The 23,661-nt window shown below is 44.7% G+C and overlaps 1 protein-coding gene across 2 annotated transcripts in view; it reads right to left on the reverse strand.

The window, feature by feature from the left end:
- ADCY2 (adenylate cyclase 2) overlaps positions 1 to 23,661 on the reverse strand; it is a 387,890-nt gene that overhangs the window by 197,120 nt on the left and 167,109 nt on the right. The window lies entirely within an intron of this gene.

The following is a 23,661-nucleotide window of genomic DNA, read 5'->3' on the forward strand; positions in this document are numbered from 1 at the left end:
AATTGCCACACAAATACCTCCTCTGATTTGTGTTTCGGGATGGAAAAGGCAAGGTAAGGCTTCACCAAGGTGCTTTCCTCCCAAGAGCTCCTTGCAGCAAGGTCCTGAAATGGGCTGTGCCTTGGAGTCACCTGGCAATTTAAAAAGATAGGTACATGCCCAGGACCCACACCTAGAGAGTCAGCAGGCTATTATTTTTTTTTAACATAAATCTCCCCGGATTTATGCACTGGGAACGGAGAAACTGACATCAGATAAGAAGTAGAGAACTAGCCTTGAACACTAGCAGAACAAAGAAACGACTCAGGGGGATGGAATGAATAAGGGTTCACGCTAATGAGGATGTGCTTCCTCCAAGGAGGTGGGCTTTGCTATTCAAACTAAAAATGTGAGGTGTGGTGTGATTATTTAGACCGAAGGAAAGGCATCCTTCTCATTTAGGAGGGCCCTGAGCTAATCGCTGATCCAGCGAGGGAGGTGAAGGCCTCGGTCCAGGCGGCAGAACCTGAGCCTGGACACAGCCGAGGCTGAGCGCTGGGATAAAGGCGGGGGAGAAGTGAGGTTCCAGAGCTGAGCCAAGGCCAACCTCAGATACGCACATGGGAACAGACAAATGGAATTTCAGAGGACCCACAGGAGCAGCTGAACTAAGGCCAGGGGGAGGGCTGGAAGACAAGACCTGGGTACTGTGACATCAGAGAAATATTCTCGGGAGGACAGGCTTCCCTGTAACTTCCAAAGGAATATTTTTAAATGCAGTTTTTCAGATTACAGAGCCCCTAGCCATAATGTACCCCTAAGTTTCATTTTGAAAGCAAAGAGCAAACATCCTGTAGTTTCTAAGACAAATGGAAAACAGAAATCATCACGTTAAAACCAGTTAATAAACCAGCATTCTGAACTTCTACGTCATTCTCTTCTCGTTCTTTTGTTAGAACAAGTCAGCATCCCAGGTCTGATAGTGTTTGGATAGCAAAGCTGATAAAGTTGGGATTAATAAGGGGATTACACTTCACAGCCTGCAAAAACGCCACCCTGCCCTTTGCATCAGTATGGATGGACCAAGAGGGTATTATGCTAAATGAAATAAGTTAGACAGAGAAAGACAAATAGCACATGATTTCACTTATATGTAGAATCTAAAAACAAGATAAGCAAACAGAAAAAAAAGCAGACACTTAAATACAGAGAACAAACTGACAGTTGCCAGACAGATGGGGAGGGAGGATGGGTAATGTACAGAATATATGAGTCATGTACAGAAGTGTCGAATCAGTATGTTGTACACCTGAAACTGGTATAACATTGTGTATCAACCACACTTCAATAATAAATTTAAAAAATGCTCCACGTGGAACCTTTGCTAATAAAAAAATGTTGTATTTTATTTAAGTGATCATTGGGTTGCCGGGGTGGCTCAGTTGGTTAGGCATCTGACCCTTGATTTCAGCTCAAGTCATGATCTCAGGGTCATGGGATTGGCCGAGTCTGGCTCTGTGCTCAGGAGGGAGTCTGCTGGAGATTCTCTCTTCTTCTCCCTCTGCCCCTCCCCCATTCCCACAAACATGTGCACGCTTTCTCTAAATTAAATAAATAAATAAATAAATAAATAAATAAATAAATAAATAAATAAAAAATAATTAAAAAAAAACTAAATAATCACTGACCAAGTTTAGATTTAAATGTAAAACTATGTCTTTTATAAATAACAATATTTTAAATTGCATTAAATCATATAAATAAATACCATATTCAATTATATATAATTTTGCATTGATGACTGATGAATGAACTCATGCACATGATTACTGTCTACAGAATTTATTTTTTCCAGGTCTCTCCTTCACCCCACCCCCACCCCTTCTCCCACTGAACCACCAGTAGGTTCAGGCCCTCTGGGCTCAAGAGGAGAGAATTTTGAGTGAATTGCCCCTGTCATGTCGTGTCATGTCATGTCATGACAGCAGGAGCCGTCCCAGAACCACTTATGATGTTCTCCTCCACAGGCTGTATTCACGCCCCTAAGAACCCATCTGTGGGCACGCCCACAGACACGGTGCACGCTGTGCCTGAGTGAAAACGGCCTTCTTCGGGTTCACCAAGAGCTGCAGAATCGCAGCACTTGCGCCTTCTGTCAGTGGAGGTGGCCGCCATGCCACATTCTAAACAGCTGACTGCCTGCTAAATCAGTAGCCATTCCTATCAATCCCGGCATCAGGCAAGATGGCCGCATCACGTGGTGTGGTGAGGGTCTCTAAGAACCAGGCTGGGTTACGCAAGCATTTGAAGGGAGTAGCTGGGTAACACCTTTCCCAGCCCCTCTCTCTGTGTACCTACAGAGGCCAGAAACCCACACACTTGCTTCCCCAGGTTTCTACGTAGCTGTGAGTGGAACCAGATGTGAATCAAGTCAGCTCTGGAAAAGGAAGACTCTCTGTATTGGCTTTTAATCTCCCACTAAAAAGGAACAGACACAATTCATGGAAAACGTTCTTTTTCCTACTCCTACTTGCTTTGAATGCAGATGAAATGGCTGGATCTGCAGCAACCTCCATACAACTGTGAGAGAAAAAGCCAATGGACTCTGGAAACATCAGATTTCATTGATCTACTGGACCAAGGTCAGTGGCCCCTCCACCTTTGGATTTCTTTTTACTGGAGGCAAGTAAATTTCCATTTGCTCAAGCCTCCATAGTTTGATTTTCTGTTTCCTGCAGCCAAATGTGAGGCTGACTCATCTGGTTGGGATAGCCCAATTGAGTTAGCAAACACAGCTTTCCCTGTGTTGTGGCATAAGCTTCTGTTACAAGTAGTTTTCTGTGTGTGTTTGGTGTAAAGCAAATGAATGAGTTGAGACCACACATGAAAGCTATGTATGGAATGTACCCTAAATAGTCTGGCAAGCCAATAAGAGAAGGAATTCAGACCGATCTGAGAAAAATTAACCTCTTTCTGGAGACCATGATGTCAAGAAAGATTTGAGTTGGAGAGGCGGACTGGATAAGGGAGCAAGTAAAGGAGACTTCCCGAAGGTGAGTCTTCAGCTAAGTATTAGGAGGTCAGAGTACAGCTGCTCCACGCATGGAGGTCCACACTTCGAGAGGGGCAAATCGGGCTGAGCGGGAAGTCATCCCGCGTGTACCAGCTGGAGGGACAAAGGGACAGCAGCAGGAACAGAAGACACATTCTTGCCCTCCAGGAACTGACTCTATCATTACGAGGGTAGAATAAACTCACAAAGGGAAAATGTCTAAGCAAATTTTGCTCAGGTACCATTTTTTGCCTGTAGCAGGTTGACTGGTACGCCCCTCTTCAATGACACCTTTGCAGTGTAATTAGATTACACACCAGAGATTAGATCATCCTGGAGTAGGGTGAGCCCTAACTCTGGGAAAAAGGACCTTGCGGAAAGAGAAGATGCTGGGAAAGCCATGTAAAGATGACGCCGAGATAGGAGGGATTCAGCCACAGCCAAGAAACATGTGGGGGCCACCAGAGGCTGGGGAGAAAAGGGAGGAGGGTTCTCCCCTGGAGATTTTGGAGGGAACCTGGCTCTGCTGACACCTTGATGTTGGACTTCTAGCTTCCTGATCTGTGCGAGAATAAATCGAGTTTGCGTCTTAGCAGCCTCAGGGAACACTCTGTCTTCCGCGGAGGGGACAGAGGGGAGAGGAGTGAGGCAAGAGACCCATGGAAGGAAGGGAGGTGGGAAGCGAGGCTTGGAGCAGAAACAGAGAGTGCAGAGCACATGCCTGGAAGAGACAAAGACAACGGATGTGCGGCTTCTCTGTTGGGGAATCTCCCGGAAGGGCTCACTTGTCAAACGAACACTTAGGTCTCGGCAGAAGGCCATGTTGGTGAGAATATCAAGCTCAAAGCTGAGCCTGTCTTATGGGGCTTTGTTTTAAACATAAACGTGACTGAAGGTAAGAGTCTGTGCAGAAGTCCCCTTCCTGTGTGAGGCTTAGCGCCCAGATAGTCTGACTACGCCTCTGACCGGAGACTTCTTGGTGCCGAGGCCCAAGGCCTAGGCGGGGTGTGGAGGGAGGCAGGAGACCTTTTCTGAATCTCCTCCACAGCTATTTTCCCAGTTTTTCCTTTTTCATTTTTAAGTAGGTTCCATGCCCAGCATGGAGCCCAACATGGGGCCTGAACTCATGACCCTGAGATCAAGACCTGAGCTGAGATCAAGACTCGAACACTCAACGAACTGAGCCACCCGGCGGCTGCCCCTATTTCCCCATTTCCTAATTCATCATGGTATTAGTTTAAAATTGAGCTATTAATGACTTAATATTAAATTGACCTAAAAAAACACTGTCAGAAGAAAAACTGGAGCAGTTGCTAGTGGGACAGTGAAGGGGCTTTTGGGCTTGGGTTCTGTGCAAAGGCTTCGATCCAGTGGCTCCATCCTTCACCTTGGGAAAGGCAGGCTGGGGCCGGCTGTCTCCATTTCAATTCCTTCATCATTCATGGAAGCCTTCAGAGTCTGGCTTAGAGGCTTCCACAGTAACAACTTTATTTGTGACTCTAAGATATTTTAATACTCACGGCCATGACCTAGCAACAATTCTTAGACATATGAACTTGGACCAGTGACCTTCACCCCCGTCAGTATGGCTATGACCTTGAACTTTCTGATCCCATGAACCAAGCCACCTCATAAATCTCAAAATCACGGCCTGTACCACCTTCCCTTCCAGCTTCCTACGGCCTCACCTTGACACATCACAGGTGCCTCACTCCCAGCGCCTGCCTTTGCTGCTAACCCACCAGCCTAGCTGCTGGCATTGCTTCCTTCTCTAGATAGCCAGAGCTCACCACAGATGACCTGAAGTTCCTCCTCACCAGTCTCCTTACAACCCCACCGGCTGTGCCCTGCAGTCATGAACCAAGGACTGAGGTCCTCATATCTTATCTACCCTATGCCAGGCACACAGTTCAAGAGGATTCCCCATGGATTCGAGATTGAACCACTACAAACTCATGGTCTCCACTCTTGGCACCAATAGAAAGTCATCTAAATACAGCTTAGCTCCCTCTTCTGTCCCCTCCAAGCCTACCTCAAACCTTTGCTATTCTCTTGGTCTCCTTCCCACTCAGCCCTTACGTTGATGTTGTCAAGGACAGTCTTGTTTTCTACTTCAAGAAAACCGAGGCCTCCTTCAGTCCCCAATACATAACCCCTTAGCTCTACACCCACACCATGACTACAAGGCTTTTCCAATCAGAGACATCCCTCTGGTTCAAGGACAACCTCTCTGCCTTGACCCAAACCCTCCTCGGGAACTCCTTCTGGGGCCTCGCTGTGGCCATGATCCCTTCAGTACCCCCCTGTTGGTTCTGTCACTAAAGAGATGTATCTCCCTAGCTTCTACCCACCCCTCCCCTCTTGATCTCCACCAATTTTTTTTTAAGACTTTATTTATTTATTTGACAGAGAGAGAGAGAGCACAAGCAGGGTAGCAGCAGGCAAAGGGAGAAGCAGGCTTCCCTTTAAACAGGGAGCCCAATGTGGGGCTCGATCCCAGGACCCTGGGACCATGACCTGAGCCGGAGGCAGATGCTTAACTGACTGAGCCACCCAGGTGCCCCTCCACAAAATTTCTGGAAAGATAAGTGAGTCCTAAACTTGGATGTGCATCGAAGTTTCATGGAGAAGCTTTTGGGGATCACCTGAATCCATCCCATACAGATCACTGAACCTGCAGCTCTGGGACCTCAGCAAAGAAACCACTTTTTCACCAACTATCCCAGTGCTCCTTGCAATGCTCGCTCATGGACAATATGCTCTTCACTTGTTTACCTCCATCTGCTCCTACTTCACGGCAAAGCAAGGTTCCTTTATGCGCACTGTAAAGTCGGTGGTGACCCTCCAGTTGCCAAATCCCAGGTGCAGCTGAAATTTATATAACATGATTTTTTTTTTTTTGAGGCTTTTGACACTTTTAATTACTCCCTCCTGTTTGGAAATATCTTTCCATACTCACCTCTTATGCTTATCCTCTCTATCCCTGGCCTTTCCTCAAGACTCCTTGGGTTCCCTGAGCTCCTTACCTCCTGGTGCCCTCCGGGGTCTTGTGTTCACTCTCACAAGATTCAAAACTCAGTGGCCACATCGGCTCTCATGGTGGGCACGATCCCCGAAGGGCAACATCTCCCCGATGAGTCTGTTTCCAGCTCAGAATCTCCTTCCAGAATTCAGGCAATTATAGCCTGCCGCCTCTCACACATCTCTACCTGGTGGACCCTCAGGCACATTCTAGAATATGGCCAAAGGAATTCGCTGTCCTCCTGCCCTAATTATCCTACCCCCATCTCTCCATCACTTGGTGTCAATTTGGTGTCACCTCCCAATACTCGATCATCCGAAGCAGCAACAGGACACCATTCCTTGATGTGTACTTTGCCCCACACATCTGATATTCACTACGTTCTGGCAATTTTATCCCTTAAATGTCTCTTGAATCTGCCCCTCCCCCAACTACTGCTTCTTCTGCTCTGTTTCTCCATCAACTCTGGACTCTTCCACAAACTCCAAATGTCCCCGACCCCAGGCTCCTGCGCAGTCTGTATTCTTATGCATCTGGCAGAAGCCACTACAGAGACACGAGGTGGACAGTGCCATGGCAGTGGACACTCCCAGATCACAGGGGCTCCCAAGTCCACCGTGCAGTTCTCCCACAAGCTCTAAGTCCCTCGTGGATCAGCAGATGCTGGGGACGCAGGTTGACATGGGCTTCATCATCATGTGGGCATCCACAGTCACGGTGGCAGAAGGAGGGGGATGGAACGGGGCTCCTTTAGGAGATGGCACACGGCTCTACTAGTCACTTGACAAGTCATCTAAAGTCTAGGGCGAGGCAACTGCCAGCCTAGCGAGTGCCAGTTAGCACACGACTCAAATCTCCAGCACCCACATTAGGCAGCCCTCTGCTTAAACCCTCTGGAGCCAGCCTGCCTCTCCTACAGCTCTGTCTGCAAATGGCACTATGCATCAGGAAGCCCGAGGACGCACATTTGAAATACAAAATTATAGCACTCGTTTCGGAAAACTCTGCTCAGCTTGGGACATGACCCAGGAATCTGCATGTTAACAGACTCCTAAGGTGATTACGTCACAGTAGTCCACGCACTATACTGTAGGAAACACTGGCTTACCACATCAAGTACGTGTTTCCAAAATAGCACAGGATGTCCTTGATACCAGTCCTCTGGAAGCCCATTTCCACTCATGCCCCACATTGGGGCCACCCTGCTTCCTGATGTGGGGGCATCCTGACCGAGCCACTAGCCTTACTCTCTGCCTCTGTTCCACGCTCTCCCTTCTCTCGCTCTGCTCCCCCTCTTCTTTTTAGAGTCAGGCCTGGTCAATACCTAAGCGACCCCATGACTCAGCCCATGCAGCACTGAAAGAGGAAGGCTCCCAACTCCCATCCCAGCCCTAGATGTCCTAGGTGGCCTCTCTACTTCTCTCTACTGCAAGCAGACCTTGTGCTCAGTCGGCTCTGGGACTTGTCCTGGGGCATGACTGCCCACTTCTGAGGGTACCGCCTTCATTAGACTTTACTGTTTAGCACACTGACTTTTCTACCACCAAACACGAGAGATGTTCCATACGTGATCACTGAACAAGTCAACGGGAGTGAATGAATGAATGAATGAATGAATGAATGGTCTACTGCAGCTCCATGCTTCTGTTGCGTATTTCATTGCTGTCCCACTGCTCCTGAAGGAAAGCAAGTCGGAGCCTGGAAGAGTTGAACACAGGAGGCTGGGGGGACGAGGATTCAGACTGTGAGCAACTCACCTCAGCTCTGAGACCTTGTGATGGCGAAGGGGCCCCAAGGCTGCAGCCGCCAGCACCGGCTTCTCAAAGACGGCTCTGTGCACCTTCCCCAGAAGCTCCCTGCACATCTGCTTTGAATCCTGCCCAAACCGCAGCCCCAGCCTCATCCTGGCCCTGCCTCTTTCTCCCCTGCCTTTGGGGATACAGCAGAAAGAGCAGTGGATTGAGGAAAGGAGGAACAAGCAAAAGCCTCCTACTGTTTCCTTACCTTACAGACAGTTAAAAAAAAAAATCAAGATAAATCGAGATTTCTGGATTTCACTTCTGTGGCGCTCCCACCTGAGAAAAAGCTTTGGGGCTCCCTCTTACAGGAGCTCATACACTGGCTCAAGAAGCTGTGTTCTCCTTTCACTGGCTTTTTGTTGACCTCGCTTTCCTTGCTCAGGTGAGACTTGTTCACTGTTTGTACGTATCCCACCTTACCTCTCCAGTTTGGGGCAAAAAGAGACTGATTCTAGAAAAATAATGAAGACTCTAATTCACGGGCTCAATGGAGCCATACGGTCAGGGATACATGGTCTGGGACGCTTCATTCAGTGAATACCAGGTAAAAACAACAACCATGACCATAATAATAACAGGGGTCGCCAGACCCGTGGGGTGTACACGACACTTGCCCTGGGCTGGGCCCTGTTTCCAGTACAGCCTGTTCTATAAAGCTCCCCATCTCACAGCTGAGCATGTGGGGAGGCGCGGAGACACTCAGCCTCCAGGAGGCCGCACTGTGCAGGCTCGACAGCCCAGCCGCCGCTCTCAGCCACCGAGGACACGCAAATCACACAATTAATGACATTTTAGGCAAACATTTTAGATTTCCTGTTGTTCATGTGTTCTCACGTAACTAGAACACGGTCCTCTCGTCAGTGTCAGGAAGCTACTCACTCAGGTAAAGGGATCCCTATTATCGATAACCACTGTGTTGTCAGCAAGGAACAAGGAAGCTGTTTACTAGCGTGGGCTTCTGGGCTGACTTGGGCTCAGACGCCCCCCCTGGGGGGCTAGATCCCATGCCAGAGCATTCCATCATCATGGAAATGTATCCACCGGCAAGGTTGTCATTCCGTGCCTTCAGTTACCCATCTGAGAAATGGACATTTTAAAAAATTACTTTCTACTTCTTCCAAAGGAACTATGAGATGTTGCTTCCCAACCATGAAAGGATGACAAAGACAGAAAATACGCACATTCTTCAATAAATAAAGGAATATATGACCTAAGGATACACCTATTGAGAATTTTCTGGTGACTACACACACACACACACACACACACACACACGTTTCCCCATATGAGGAAGACAGGTGGATGCCAAAGGGGGCTGTACCGCCAGCCAGTGCTGGCAGATGTGGGGTTTGCCCCAACCCTCACCCCCCAGGGGAGGCAGGGCCCTCACCGAAGTGTCCAGTTGGAGAAGGCCTCCGGAGGGAGTGTAATCAGCTGGCTCTCAGAAAACTGGAAATGGATCATTTCAAAAATGTCGCCATATAAAACTCTGGTATGTCTCCATCATTGGCTAGTACTGAAAATTTGGTTGTTTGTCACTTAGAGGCATCCAGAGCTCAGGAGGTCTCAAACACGGCTCCTTTTGTTTTTGAACAGCGAGAGGAATTTTTATCTCCCACAAGAAGATCTGTGGGAGAAAAGAGAATAACAGATTGCTCTTTCCTTGAGGGTTCACACCATTTCTTACAAAGCCAAGGACTGAAAACACTTTGTGTCTGTTTGGAAAAAGCTGACTTGAATGCTCCCAAATATTTCTGAGGCTTAGGAAATTAGCATAAAGCATGTAAATACAAATGTATGGGGGAAATGGCTTCTTAAAATATTAATACGTACATACCAAAATAATAAATGCTTGAGAATCAGCAATGAGAATGGCCCATAAGGAATGTGCTGTTGAATAATCAAGGTAAAGTTAGTGCTGACCCCTCTTTTCAGTCACCCCTGCTGTCTTTCCGAGAGCCTGCCCTGGGTGTTCACAGGTGTCTGGGTGTCTGCTGCACCGAGCTCCTTATCCAGGGACAATTATAATTAGATAACGAACAAAACCACAATCCCTTGCAAACCACTTTGCCTTGAGGGACAAAGAAAAGAGAGCAAAAGGTAGAAGGGAAAAAAAGGCAAACCAATTGAGAATTTTATACCAATGCCGCACATAACTGGCTTAGAGAAGCAGGCTCTGGATTCTGTCCATAGAAACTTGGGCTGGAGTCTCCATTTTTCTTTAGACACAGTCTTTCTTCCTTCTACTAAATAGGGTTCAGGGGGTTGATGTAAGAGGGTAAAGGGACCAGCTCCTTTTATCAAAGTTGGGGATTGTTTCCTTTGATAATTTTAAGTAATTTCTCTGGGGTGACTTTCCCAAATATAGAAAATTCCATCCTCCTGGTGAAGTTCTGTTCATTGGGTCATTTATTCATCACACACTTTATTGAGGACAAGACGGACAAATGTCCCTATGCAAATTTACATTCTGGCTGGGGACAGATGCATAAATCTGCTAATTAAATCAAAACTTAATTACAGACTGCGGAGTACAAAGAAGAGAAGTGCAGTGACAGAGGGACACACTCAAGAGCTCCTGGCTCCTCTCAAAGAAAGGCCAGGGCACTGAAGCAAAATATTAATTACCATTATAAAAACCAAAAGGCTCTAGGACTCCTCCTGCATGAGGATTCTCCCCCAGGAGGCTCTTCCCCCAGGAGGTTGCTCCCTGAAGCCCCTCTCCAACAAAGCTCCTCCCTCAGGAGGCTGCTCCCTCATGAGGCTGCTCCCTCATGAGGCTCCTCCCCCATAGAGCTCCTCCCCATGAGGCTCCTCCCCCACAGAGCTCCTCCCCATGAGGCTCCTCCCCATGGAGGCTCCTCCCCCACAAGGCTGCTACCTCATGAAGCTCCTCCTCTGACAAAGCTCCTCTCCCAGGAGGTTTCTCCCTCCTGCCATTTGAGTTTCTCCTCTTGCTTTAATTCCGTCTGTGTGCCCAACGTCCCAAACCTTGGAGCCCTATGTACCACCTCCGATTCTCTCACGCTTCACATCTGATAATGAAATATGTAGACTGGTCAACCTCCAGCACATATCCCACCTCAGCCGGCTCTACAACCTCCACCCCTGGTGCGCAGACCGAGCCACCGCCCCTGGCATCCTAGCTGTGGCGGCTAAACCAGTCTCACAGCTCTGCTCCCCCCTCCACCCACCCACCCTCAGCACAGCAGCCGCCATCTCTGACTGAATGAACGTTGGACCATGTCATTCATTTCCTCACGGTGCTCTGCTGGCTCCTCAAATCAACTCAGCAAAGTCAACTCCCTTAACGTTGCTGCCCCAGCCACGCGTGGCCAGCCCTCCTCCACCTCTTCAGTGCGTGCTCTGCTCCTGCACACTGGCTTCCTTGCACCTCGACCTCTCTTAGCCCAGATGTCCATATACTTAGATCTCACTCATGTGACGTTATCAGTGATGAATGACCAGCATATTCCAACCAAACAATAATGATTCCCTTCCCCTCCCCCAGCACTGTTAGAACTGTAGTGGCTTTTTCTGCTGTATTTTTTTTTCACACAATTATCACACTCTGCCATATACATAAATATGTTTGCTTCCCGTCTCATCTTCCCCCTACTAGAATGCTAATGTCATTTGTGTTCACTGCTTTCTGCAGTTTCTAGAAAAAGTGCCTGAAAGTAACTAATCCATGTTGAATGGATATCTTAGAATGGATGTATATTGGTTTGAGTCAGTATTCTGTAAGAAGAACAATTCTACTTTCTTCTTTTTGAGTGAATTTTTTTTTAAGATTTATTTTTTTATTTTTATATTTTTATTTTGTTATATTAGTCACCATACTTTGAGTGAGTTTTAACAGCTTTTCTTTTGTTTACTAATCCCATCCCATGTCCCTCCTCCACTCCATCCTCATTAGTAATAGAGTCCCAAGGAGGAAGAGAGAGATGCAAATATGTTCACAGGGCTTAGCAGAAATGTAATCCACGCTCTCTAACTCATGCCTTCCCCGTGCAGATGAGTTCAGGCCAACAACTGTTTTGATTAAAGCCCCTGGCAAGACAAATTCACTTTCTTGAGCTGGAGTCCCCACTCATCGGCTAGTTTATATTAAAATAATATTCACTGAGCTCACGAAATAAGAAACTTCTTTGGTCTTAATACTAAAGTGCTCAACATTGGAAACTTCCACACATGAAAAGTAACTTTTGGTAATATTCCAAAAAAATCTTGGGAGAAACTGCTGACAGGAAGAGCATTATCTGTGGAATATTTGTCACAGTAATTTAGGGCTAAAACCAAGTCTCATATTGGCATTTTTATACCAAAGAATGTCAACCTAATACCTCTCAATGAGTGTTTTGGACACTCAGGCACATATTCCACTGATGTACCTCACAGTTTTTAATGCAATTTTTGCATCATCTCCAGAGTAATAAAACCTTGGAATTTCTCCACTGACAGCAGGCAGCTCAGGTTTCTGGAAGCCAGGATGCCCTGTACCCTTCTGTCCCACAGCATCTCTGCCTTGAGGTTCACTGGCCACGACTGCCTCTTGGACTTGGTGCCCCTTCTGTAGATGTCAGGTCCATGGTCCACGCAATTCGATCCCAACCCTACCCCCACCCAGAACCCTAGTCCTGTCTGGACCTGGTTAACACTGCCGCACATGTTATAAAAAGAACAGTAAGTAGACATTGCTGATCAAATCGACTCTTGTGTATGAATAACAAGCCTTTGATCGTATAAGTAACAGGCAGGACCAAAATGAATGCTGCTCTGGGATGTAACAGATAGTGCAGAGATTCATCCAGAAGGGACACCGGGCAGCTGCTCCCACAGCTCTCTCTGATGCTCTCAGTGCTGTTCTTGGCCCCCAAATCCACCCTGAATGAACCAAACCAACCTTTGTATCGTCTCCCAGATAGAAAAGGCATGGTGCCAAAAACATCTAACTAGGAAATTCAAGTAAATAATATAAACCCTCAAGCTATACATTCTATCTTACGTAACACGGTAAATCATAAATTACCAGGAGGAACTCTTTTTCATTAAGTTCGCCTTTCCAAAGGAAATAAGCTATGTTTTGCTACTATTTTATAGAGATGCCTTTGTGGGGTGGTGTGTTTATTTTTCTACATCATTAAAGTAGGAGTTTCTTGAAGTTGCCCGGTCCCTGATGAAGCCCAGATTTTTTGTTCCGATTTACTTCATCCCAAGGCTCCCTGCTACAGAATGTGCCTCTGTTTTGCATTTATCGTGGGACCCCTATTCAGTTTACTAATCTGCTGGTCTGCGCACATCTCCAGTGCTGACCCCACGGATATTTAACAGAAACAGGTAAGTGGGCTCTTCTTTACTATTTTACTTATTTTATAGTTTTTTGGGAAGTTCTCAAGATTTTAAATTCTTCAAAAATGTTAGCATTATATATATTTTTCCAGTTCCAGGAAGACACGGACACTGGGTTGGAAGTGCACGCTATCTGCCTGGTGAGTAGGGGTCAGTGGCCACCACAGAACTCCGAGCCCGCTCACTGAGAGCGCGGTCTCCTTCCCCTTTCTTCTGATTTTGTCTTCTGTCTTCCAGACAGAAATTATGCTTTATTTTCACCTAGGATGTGAGACATCTCTTTGACCCTATTTTTCCAGTAGTTTATCAATCACTAATAACAAATCGGTTTTTCATGATAGGACCTTATTTTTAACTTATCCGAAGATATTAATTTCCATTTGCCAGACATTTCCAGAGTCTTTGATCATAATATTTAAAAATGATTTCCAGATGAATTATATTTGGATTAAAAACAAAATCATATTAACAAATATTTAGGAAAACTGTCATAAAACACTGGGAACAGAGAAAATCCTTCTAAACAAGACTGAGACCCAGAGGCAAAAAAGGAAAAGTGTTATGTCTAAGTACCTACAATTTTAAATGGATAGTAAAAGTCACTATAAACAAAGACACGGGATAGGCTTGGGTAAATGTACTTGCAACACATATAAAAAAATAAAAGCTTAATATTCTGTTATAGATATAACTTGTACAAATTGAAAAGAAAGAAGACAACCCTGTAGGGAGAAAGATTTTCAAAGCTACTTCAAAGGTGAAGAGATCTAAATGGCCAATCACCACGAGCATCTTCAAAAGCTAAAACGATTCACCTCCTACTAGAATTTGGAAGATGGCAATGAAACCACAATAAAGTTGAATTCCCTTGAAAATTAAAAAAGGACCACAGATTTAAATAGGAACCACCTGTTTTCAGTTTGAATGCTGTTTGTGATACCAGTGTAAAAATACGAAAAAATCAAAATAGAAATTACAGAAATAAGCTTAATGAGAGTACTAAATATATAAATAATTGAGATGGATTAACTAAAAAAATTAATTAAAACTAACTTTTTAAATGCCCAGAAGCAAAACCACACCAAACTTTTTTTCCATATATATTAACATAACCACATTTTTAAAAAAATATTTCATTTATTTGAGAGAGAGGGAAGGACAGAGAGATGGAAATCACAGAGGGAGAGTGAAAGGGAGACGCAGACTCCCGGCTAAGCAGGGAGCCCGACGTGGGGCTTGATCCCAGGACCTTGAAATCACAGCCTGAGCCGAAGGCAGATGCTTCACTGACTGAGCCCCCCGGGGCCTCAACATGACTACATTTATATTACAAGTTCCTGTGGGCTGACTTTGTCTACACCATAACATTCATTACTTTCGGTAGTATTATTGAACTGTATCATGGCCCTGTCAAATAATTTTGCATATTATTTCACCTTTTCTGATGATGGAAGAAGGCGATACTTTCCCAAGGTACTGAACTATCTTCAGAGAGAAAAATCTTGCTTGCTATACATAGCCTCAAATGAACAGCTTACTTTTTTCCCAAATGCGAACAAACACAAAATTCCCAATCTTTTCAATATGCCTTTGAATAAAGAGAACACAGAATTCTAGAATGAGTTATAGAACTATACAACTATTTGTTTTGAAGATTCATTTATTTACTGGGGGGGGAGGGGCAGCAGGAGAGGGAGAGAGAAGCCAGCATGGAGCCTGCCTTGGGACTCAATCCCAGGAGCCTGAGATCATAACCTTAACTGAAACCAAGAGTCAGAGGCTTAACTGTGCACCACCCAGGCACCCCCCCATACAACTATTTTTAAAAACAAAATCTTTTTAAAAAGATAGCCAAAGCTTACATGCAACCTAATTTTGCAGCAGTTTGCCTTGAATTTATACTCTGGTACATGTGTCAGGAAGAGCCGCTATTGTTATCTGAGAAAAGGAAATTAAATGGCAGAAGAAAAGACTTCCAGTATCAATTAATAATCTCTACTATTCTACCATTTTTTCACAAGTGTCCCAAATTTAGCTTTCTTACACTCCTTTTTACCTCATTATTTTTTTGTCTTTCTTGCTTAGCTTAAGTACCGTGACCCCCCAAAATGACTCACTCCCTTCTATCTCCTTTCCAACAGGTCCTGTTAGCTTTGAGTTTGATTTCCGTCGATGGAGTCTAAGTATTCCAGCCAGGCGTCTCCGTGCCAGGCACACAGTCTGCCAGCTAACGGTACCTGATGCCCACAGGTGCAGATAAGGAGGGAACAGTGCCATGACCAAGAGGACTTTGGGAATTAGTTGTGAAAGGGCCCATTTCACCTCGCTCAGCCAGTGCAAACTTTATTGGATGGTTTTAACATATCTGGGGGGAGAAAGGCTTTGAGGGTGCTTCCTCCCGTGAGAATGACCCCAAGTGCTGGGAGCACCTGGCAGTGCCTCGATGTACGTCAGGGCATGGAAGCTTCCGGAGATCCCTTGGAGGAGAAAGATGGAAACCTGTCTCAGATGCTCGAGCTTCAGGGGGGACAACCGAAAGGAAACACCAAGGAAGGCCGGGCAGAATTTAGGGCTCAGGGAGGGTCCCTGTAGGCTTAGAAAGGATTTCTCAGTAAAATTAGATACTCAGTTCTCCTTTCCTTGATTTTAACGGCTTTGTTTTTGTTGTTTTCCCTTAACTCTGCATTCGGAATTTACTTTGGTGGTGGTTGGATGCAGGTTCTGTCGCCCAGCCAAGGTCTCACACTACTTACTGAATAACCTTTATCTTATTCCCTGGCTGGTAACACCGCCTTTGTAACATCTTAATTCTTTATGTGCTTTAGAATCTGTTTTCTTTGTTCTTTTTTCTCTTCCAGCGCTTGGCAAACTAAGGGCCACAGGCCAAAGCAGGTCTACAGCTTGTTTATGTACAGCTCTTGAGCTAAGAATGATTTCTCTTTTGCATTTTTAAAAGATTGGAAAAAAACAAAAACGAAAGTAAGCAGTAAGATTTTTGGTGATATATAAAAATTATATGAATTACATGAATTTCAAATTTCAGTGTACATAAAGCTTTACTGAAACTGTTCATTTGTTTATATGGAATTTATGGCCACTTTTGTACTGTAACAGAGATGAACAGTTCGGCTCACAGAGCCAAAATCAGTATTGTCTGGCCCATGATCCGCCAACCATGGTAATAGTCCATTGATCTATTGATTCTAAACCCATAACTGACAAAGCAGATTTTATTAGGTATTATTTATTTATTTTTCCAAGTAAAACATGGAGTTATTTAATCCAATTACTCTTATGGAGTGAATGTTCGTGAGCCCTCCCCTTAATTCATATGGTGATGCCCCAACCCTCAATGTGATAGTATTTGGAGATGGAGCCTCGGGGGTACTTAGAATTGGCTGACATCGAGAAGGTGCCGTCCTGGTCCGACGGAACCAGCACCCCTATAAGAAGAGATTCCAGGGAGCAGTTCTCTCCCAGCATGCAAGAGAAGGCCATGTGATGACGTGGGGAGAAGCGCCAGGCCCCAACCCTACCGGTACCCTGATCTCACACCTGTAGCCTCCAGAAGAGTGAGAAGATAACTTTCTGTCACCTAAGCCACCCAGTCTGAGGTATTACGGTAGCCTAGCAGTCCACACGATGACCAAAAAAGGTCCGTGAGGATGTTAATTGTGTGTTAACATTATAAATGAATTTGGTAGGGACTGACATTTATAATACTTACTATTTCCACCCAAATATGCCCCCACTTCCTACTTATTTGGACTTTTTATGTGTCTCAGGAAAGAATTTTCATTTTTCCAAATATCTCCAATTTTTCTTATTAATTTATTCAGAAAAATCATACATTTGAAAATATCTCCAGTAGAATCATTTCTATTACAGTTTTCTAACTGAATGTTACTGAAATAAGGAAAGTCTTATTAGCTTCTTGCGTTGCTTCACTTTTCTTGATTCTCTTGTGTTTTTCTGGTAACACATTATTTGCAATCACAATAATAGATATTATCGAAGAATAATTGTAAAATTCCACTTTTTCTCTCATATTTATAGGCTTTCTTCTTCGCTGTGACTAACTGCCCTGACTAGTATCATCGTAATAATAACACTGTGTGTGTCATGGCCTTGCAGTGGGGGGTGGGGCGCGGGATGCCGTGGACACTTGGCAGGTGAACTCCTAACCCATCCTCCCTGTGTTTCTATAACGTCCCTGTGTCCTTACACTTATATTCCCTTTCATGTGCTCTTCTTCTCATTTCTCTCCCTTACTTGTCCAGAACGTATAATGGAATCATTTTTAAATTGATTGTTGCCATTTCCGTTCTTAATTTAAGAGGACAGGCCGCATGCACGCAGTCATCCGGGGAGGTTTTGGTCAGCTCAGCACCTGGCCCAACGTGAGACTCGAGGATGCTGAGATGAACCCACCCGTTCCCTGGAAGGTGCAGGGAACATGCTCACAGTAGACACTGGAGAAGAAGGGGTGGGGGTAGGGGGCCTTCTCATTTTCCTTTGCTTCAGCTTTTTTTTTTTTTTACCATGCCCATGTATCACATTTATAAGAAACATGAATGCTTTTGATATGAATGAAAAATAAAACTGAGACTAGAATGATCAAATTAAAAAGAAAACAGTATGTGTCCTCGAAGTACCTCGCACCATCACAGGGAAGGAGCCACATGAAGTCATCAAGCTCAAGGTACCGCCTGGGGCTGCCAACGTCAAGTGATGTGCAATTTACCAGGTCATCACCGGGAGCAGGGACCCTGACCTGGGCAGGAAGCAGGGCGAGCTGAGACTTCCTGGAGCAGGTGAGTTGAGTCCCAAGAGATGAGATGAAGTTAGTCATGTGAATAATGTCATGTTGCAGCTCAAAGAGAGGGCTCTGTGCCTCCGCAGGCAGGGCTGTGGATCCTAACTCCACCTGTCATGGATTATGTAATTCTGGGGAGCTCCTTCACATCGGAGCCCCTGACTCTTCACCTATAAACCTGGGGGTTAATATCTGTATCTTTCTATGTCTATGTATGTATGTATGTAGCTATCTATTCCTTCCTTCCTCCGATTATCTATTCATCTATCATCTCTCCCTCTGCAGATAGACAGATGGATGCAGGTATGGATGTGAAATTGGATACGCACACGGGCACAGACACAGAGTCTCCGGACCCCTCCAGGTACAAGCTCACATCATGTGTACCTTCATTTGCAACCCCCGCCAGCATTTCAAGTTGCCTCTTCATTCACACGCACGGTGTGATAACAGATCACCGACCGCAGTCTGCAGACCCACAAGGCTACCTCGCCACAGGCCTTTCTCCGACAGTCCTACAAACAGATTATCACGAACATGTCTGGGCAAATCAGAGACAGCGCTGAGCCACCTTAACACACCCCCCGGGGAGCACAGCACCCAAGGTCCCCGGCAGGGGCTTATGTGATCTGTTTCCTTCCATGCCAAAAGGCGGCCTGGTAGCCAACGCGATGAAACGTAATTAACTGCGTATTTTCTTTCTGTCACATTTGTCAGAATTCAGGAACAGACTTAGAACTGCCTGCTGCAGCTGTATCACCTGGGCTGAGGGGACCCCAGGGCGAGACAGGGCAGGGAAGTACCAGGAGTGACAGAGGCGGCTAACGGGCAGGTCTGCACACGTATCCAAGCCCTTAACACTGGCTGCTTTTTAAAACTACAATTCTAGTTTGAATTTCCACATTACTCATTTAGTGGCGTTCTTTTTTTCTTGACCCGTAAACTGCCTCTATGATCGTGTCAGGGATTAGTCCAAATCTAAAATACAGTTTTGCCACAAAAATCAAATGAAATGAAATAATAAAATAAAATAAAATAAAATAAAATAAAATAAAATAAAATAAAATAAAATAAAATAAAATAAAATAAAATAAAATATTAGTGAATTGTTTTCCTTCCAAACACAGTCATAATTCTATCCATTGGTCTCAAGACAGAAAAGTATAAACTACGGGGCTGAATCTGGGGACAAGCTTATTCTTGTCTAACACACAATCAAGTATGGTATTTTCCTTTCATTTTTTAAAATTTAAATTCAATTAGCCAACATATAGCACATCATTAGTTTTAGATGTAGAGTTCAGTGATTCATCAGTTGCGTATAACACCCAGTGCTCACATCACGCGCCCTCCTTAACGTCCATCACCCGGTTACCCATCCCCCCACCCACCCCTCTGAAACCCTCAGTTTGTTTCCCAGAGTCAAGAGTCTCTCACGGACGAGGTCCGCATTCCCACACTTAATCTAGAAAGGCTGCCTTTACATTTATTGCTCTGTCTTACAGCTACTAGAATAGAAGGCAGGTATTTAGGAAACAATAAAATGAATAAGGTATTTTCACTCCTGAAGAACAAGAGTGAGAAGACAGTGCGACAGTGAGCAGAGCGGAGGTGCGGGGCGCCTCGGACAATCTTGCCGATGATTGCTGTTGTCAGTGTTTTAAGTTAAGCCATGCAGGTTTGTGGGTATGATCTTATTCTGGTTTTAACCTGTTCGTTAATGAATCAGAGGCCCTTTCATGGGCTTACGGGGCATTTATATGTGATCCTTTGTGAAATGTCTGATCAGATCCTTTGTCTTGTTTTTGATAGGGTTGTTTTTCTTCCTATTATTGAATTGTAGGAGCTCTTTGTGTGTTCTGGATAAAAGGTTTTTGACCTACTTTTGGCAAATACGTTTCCCTATCTGTGGCTTACTGAGTCATGTTTTTTTTTTTTTTTAAAGATTTTATTTATTTATTTGACAGAGATAGAGACAGCCAGTGAGAGAGGGAACACAAGCAGGGGGAGTGGGAGAGGAAGAAGCAGGCTCATAGCGGAGGAGCCTGATGTGGGACTCGATCCCAGAACGCTGGGATCACGCCCTGAGCTGAAGGCAGACGCTTAACCGCTGTGCCACCCAGGCACCCCTACTGAGTCATGTTCTAAATGGTGTTTTTGATGAGAAAAATTTATTCCCGTAAGGTTCTTCCGTTCTGTGTCCTGCATAAGAAGCCAATCATCTACGTCAGCCCCAACAAAGACGTTCTTTTATATTTCATTTAGCACTTTTATAGTTTTGGTTTTTACATTTAGCTATGAATAGATGATTTGGATTTAATTTCTTTATGATGAAAGGTAGAGATAGAGGTGTTTTTGTTTTTGCTTTTTTCCTGTATATTCGGTTGTTTGAACAGCATTTTGAAGACTTTCATTTACCCATGAGATCACTTTGGCATTTCCGCCCAAAATCCAATGACTGCATGAGCCGGGTCTATCAAGAGCTCTCTGGCCTGCCCCACTGCCCCACGGGCTGATCTTTAGGCCAGCACCAGCTCTGTTGACCACAAAACCAACCAAAGGGAGTAGCTTAACTTTCTTCTACTTTTACATGGTAATTGTGATTATCCTAAGTCCTTGGCTGTTCAATGTAAATTTTATAATCAGTTTATAAATCTCTACGAAAAGCCTGTTGGTTTTAAAATTGAGACTGATTGTTTATATACAGCAAGCTTGAGAAAATTTTGAGGCTTCCAATCCATGGAGAGCACAATACAATGCTCCATTTACTTTGGTTTATTTTTATTTTTATCTATCTATCTATCTATCTATCTATCTATCTATCTATCTATTTGAGAGAGAGAGACAGACAGACAGACAGCAGGTGAGGGGCAGAGGGAGAAGCAGGATCCCCGCTGACCTGGATCCCAGGACTCCGGGATCATGACCTGAGCCAAAGGCTAACCAACTGAACCACCCAGGCGCCCCTAATTTGTTTTTTTTTTTTTTTTAAGTCTTTCAGCAACTATGTAATTCTAAATGTAGAGATCTCACTTGTCTTTTCTTCAATGTGTTACTAAATATTTTGTTTGTTTACATAGCTATAAACAGAATTCTATTTTTACTTTTATTTTTCATTTTTTTCCTGCCAGTATATAAAAATACAACTGATTTTTGTTGCTTTTGTACCCCTCAACCTTGTTATGTTTGCATATTAGTTCTACTGGTTGTTTACTTGATTCCTGAGGATTTTGTGTGTAAATAATTGGTCCTCTGTGAAAAGAGACAGTTTTACTTGTTACTTTCTATGTTTTATGTCTTTTATTTCTTTTTCTTGCCTCATTTCACTCATATGACCTGCAGTAAAATATCGAATAGGAGTGCCTTGTTCCAAATCTGAGAGGAAAAGTGTTTAATATTTGGCCACAGTGTAAGGTGTTAGCTGTGTGTTTCATATATGCCCTTTCTTGGTTTAAAAGCGATTCCTTCTCTTCTAAACTGCTGAGACTCTTTGTCATAGAAGGGTGTTGAATTTTACCGAATGCTTTTCCATTTGTTTCAATATTGACATAGTCACTCTCCTCCATTCTGTAAACGTGGCAGACTAACTTGATTAATTTCCACATGTTAAACTGGCCCTACGTTCTTGGGAAAAACCAACATGGTCAAGATAGATTGTCCTTTGTATATATTTGTGGCTTTGATTTGCTAAGATTTTAGTAAGAGTTTTTGCATATAAATTCATTAGGAAGATGGGTCAGTCCCTTTCTTTCTTTCGAATAGCTTTGCTAAGCTTTTGGTATCCAGGCTTCATAGAATGAGTTGAGAGGTGTTCTTTCCATTTCTATTTCTTTAAATGATTTGTGTGAGATTGGTCTTATTTTTTCCCCTAATTATCACCAATTCAGTCAAAGGGGATTTGTCTCTTGCTCTTTTTCATTCTATCAGTTCTATTTTCAGTTATTTGAAACACAGTCATGTACCCTAGACTGTTCTGTCTTCCTCACGGAGGCACCATCAGATTGTGACGTGTCTGGTAACTCTGGGTCTTGAATGAGATCCTCACATGGCCACTGTGGCCTTACGGGGCTTGTCTGTATGGCAGATCCCTCACAACCCGTGTATCTTTAGCCTGTCCCTCCGTTTAAAGTGCATCTCTTGCAAACAGCATAGTACTGGGTCTTGCTTTTTACCTATTCCAGTAATTTCAACCTCTGGGTGTATTTGGTCCAGAGATCTTTGTTTCTATGTATCTGAGGAGGCAACTGATTCTAATTTGAGCCTCCCTTGTTAGAAAGGTTTTTCCCCCTCTAATTTTATTTATTATTTTTTAAATTTAAGGTTTCTCCATGTCTTTTCATGGCTCCATAGCTCCTCTCTTCGTATCCCTGAATCATATGCCACTGCGTGGATGGACTAAGCTTATTTTTCTATTCAGTTGTTGCAAGACATCTGGTTGCTTCCAATTTCTGGCAATTATGCATAACGCTGCTATGAACATGCGTGTGAAGGTTTCTGTGTGGATGTAAGTTTTTTTTTTTAATCTCATTTGGATAAATGAGCACATTTATAGAAGCACAATTACTGGATCTCATAAGAAGACGATATTTTGCTTTGTAAGACATCGCCAAACTGTCTTCCAAAGAGGCTACCCCATCAGGTCTATTAATAATTAATTACCCCTTCATTAATCTGTTTTTGCCAGTGACAAAGCTCCTCTGTGGGTTTTCCTCAGGTTCTTGGGTCTTATGCTCCTGCCCAACTCACTCTCCGGCAAGGGAAAACGGACCACGGGGACCGCCTTGAGCAGGTCGGAGTTCCCCTGGAGCTGGAGGGGAGCCAGCCTCTCCCGAGGGCCCTGGTGAGCGCGGGGGGTGCAGGGAGCCAGGTGCCTCAGAGAGTCGCGCCTGTGCCAGCAGCAAGCAGGACAGCGGAGGGAAGAGCGGCTGACAGAGGGAACCAACAGCCTGGCAGTACGCCTTTTCCCGGCTTTTCCTGCAACTGGGACGTGACTGACATATACAGCACTGTACTAGAGTTAGGGGTACAACGTAACGACTGGAAATGTGCGTATGGCAAAAGGATTACCACAGTAAGTTGTTACCATCCATCACCTCCCAGAATTAGCACAAAACATTCCTCGTGATGAGAACTTCAAAGACCTACTCTCGTGACAACGTCAAATACATACTACGGTTTTGCATGTAGTCCGTTCATTTTAACATAGTTACTAACAAGGCTGGATTAGATCTACTATGTTACTGGTTGTTTTATGTCTGTCCCATCTGCCTTATGTTCCTCTTTTCCTCCTCTCTCTTCTTCCCTTTGGGTCAATTGTTTTTGCTTTTTGTTTCTTTAAATTCCATTTCAATTAATCCGGTGGCTCCTCGGGGGTCTCTCCTTGCTGGGGAGACACATCCCTAACTCTCCCTCCCAACGCACACGGGGACAGGATGCCCCACAGTGGGCAGCAGCTGCCAGCTCTGCCCCGTCCTAGGATTCCGTCCTGCCATTGCTTCTTTCAGGGGTCTGCCTGGGGGCTGTTTGGGGTTCACATTCAGCACTGGGGGCTCTCCACCTAAGGCTCTCTCCTCCTGTGCCAGCGGCTGGCGCGTCACCACACTGTCTCACTGGTGGCCCAGGCCAGGACAACTGCAGACTT

This window comes from Ursus americanus, chromosome 15 (genome assembly GCF_024610735.1).
Source record: "Ursus americanus isolate L20-20 chromosome 15, mUrsAme1.1.p, whole genome shotgun sequence".
NCBI classification, from domain to species: domain Eukaryota; kingdom Metazoa; phylum Chordata; class Mammalia; order Carnivora; family Ursidae; genus Ursus; species Ursus americanus.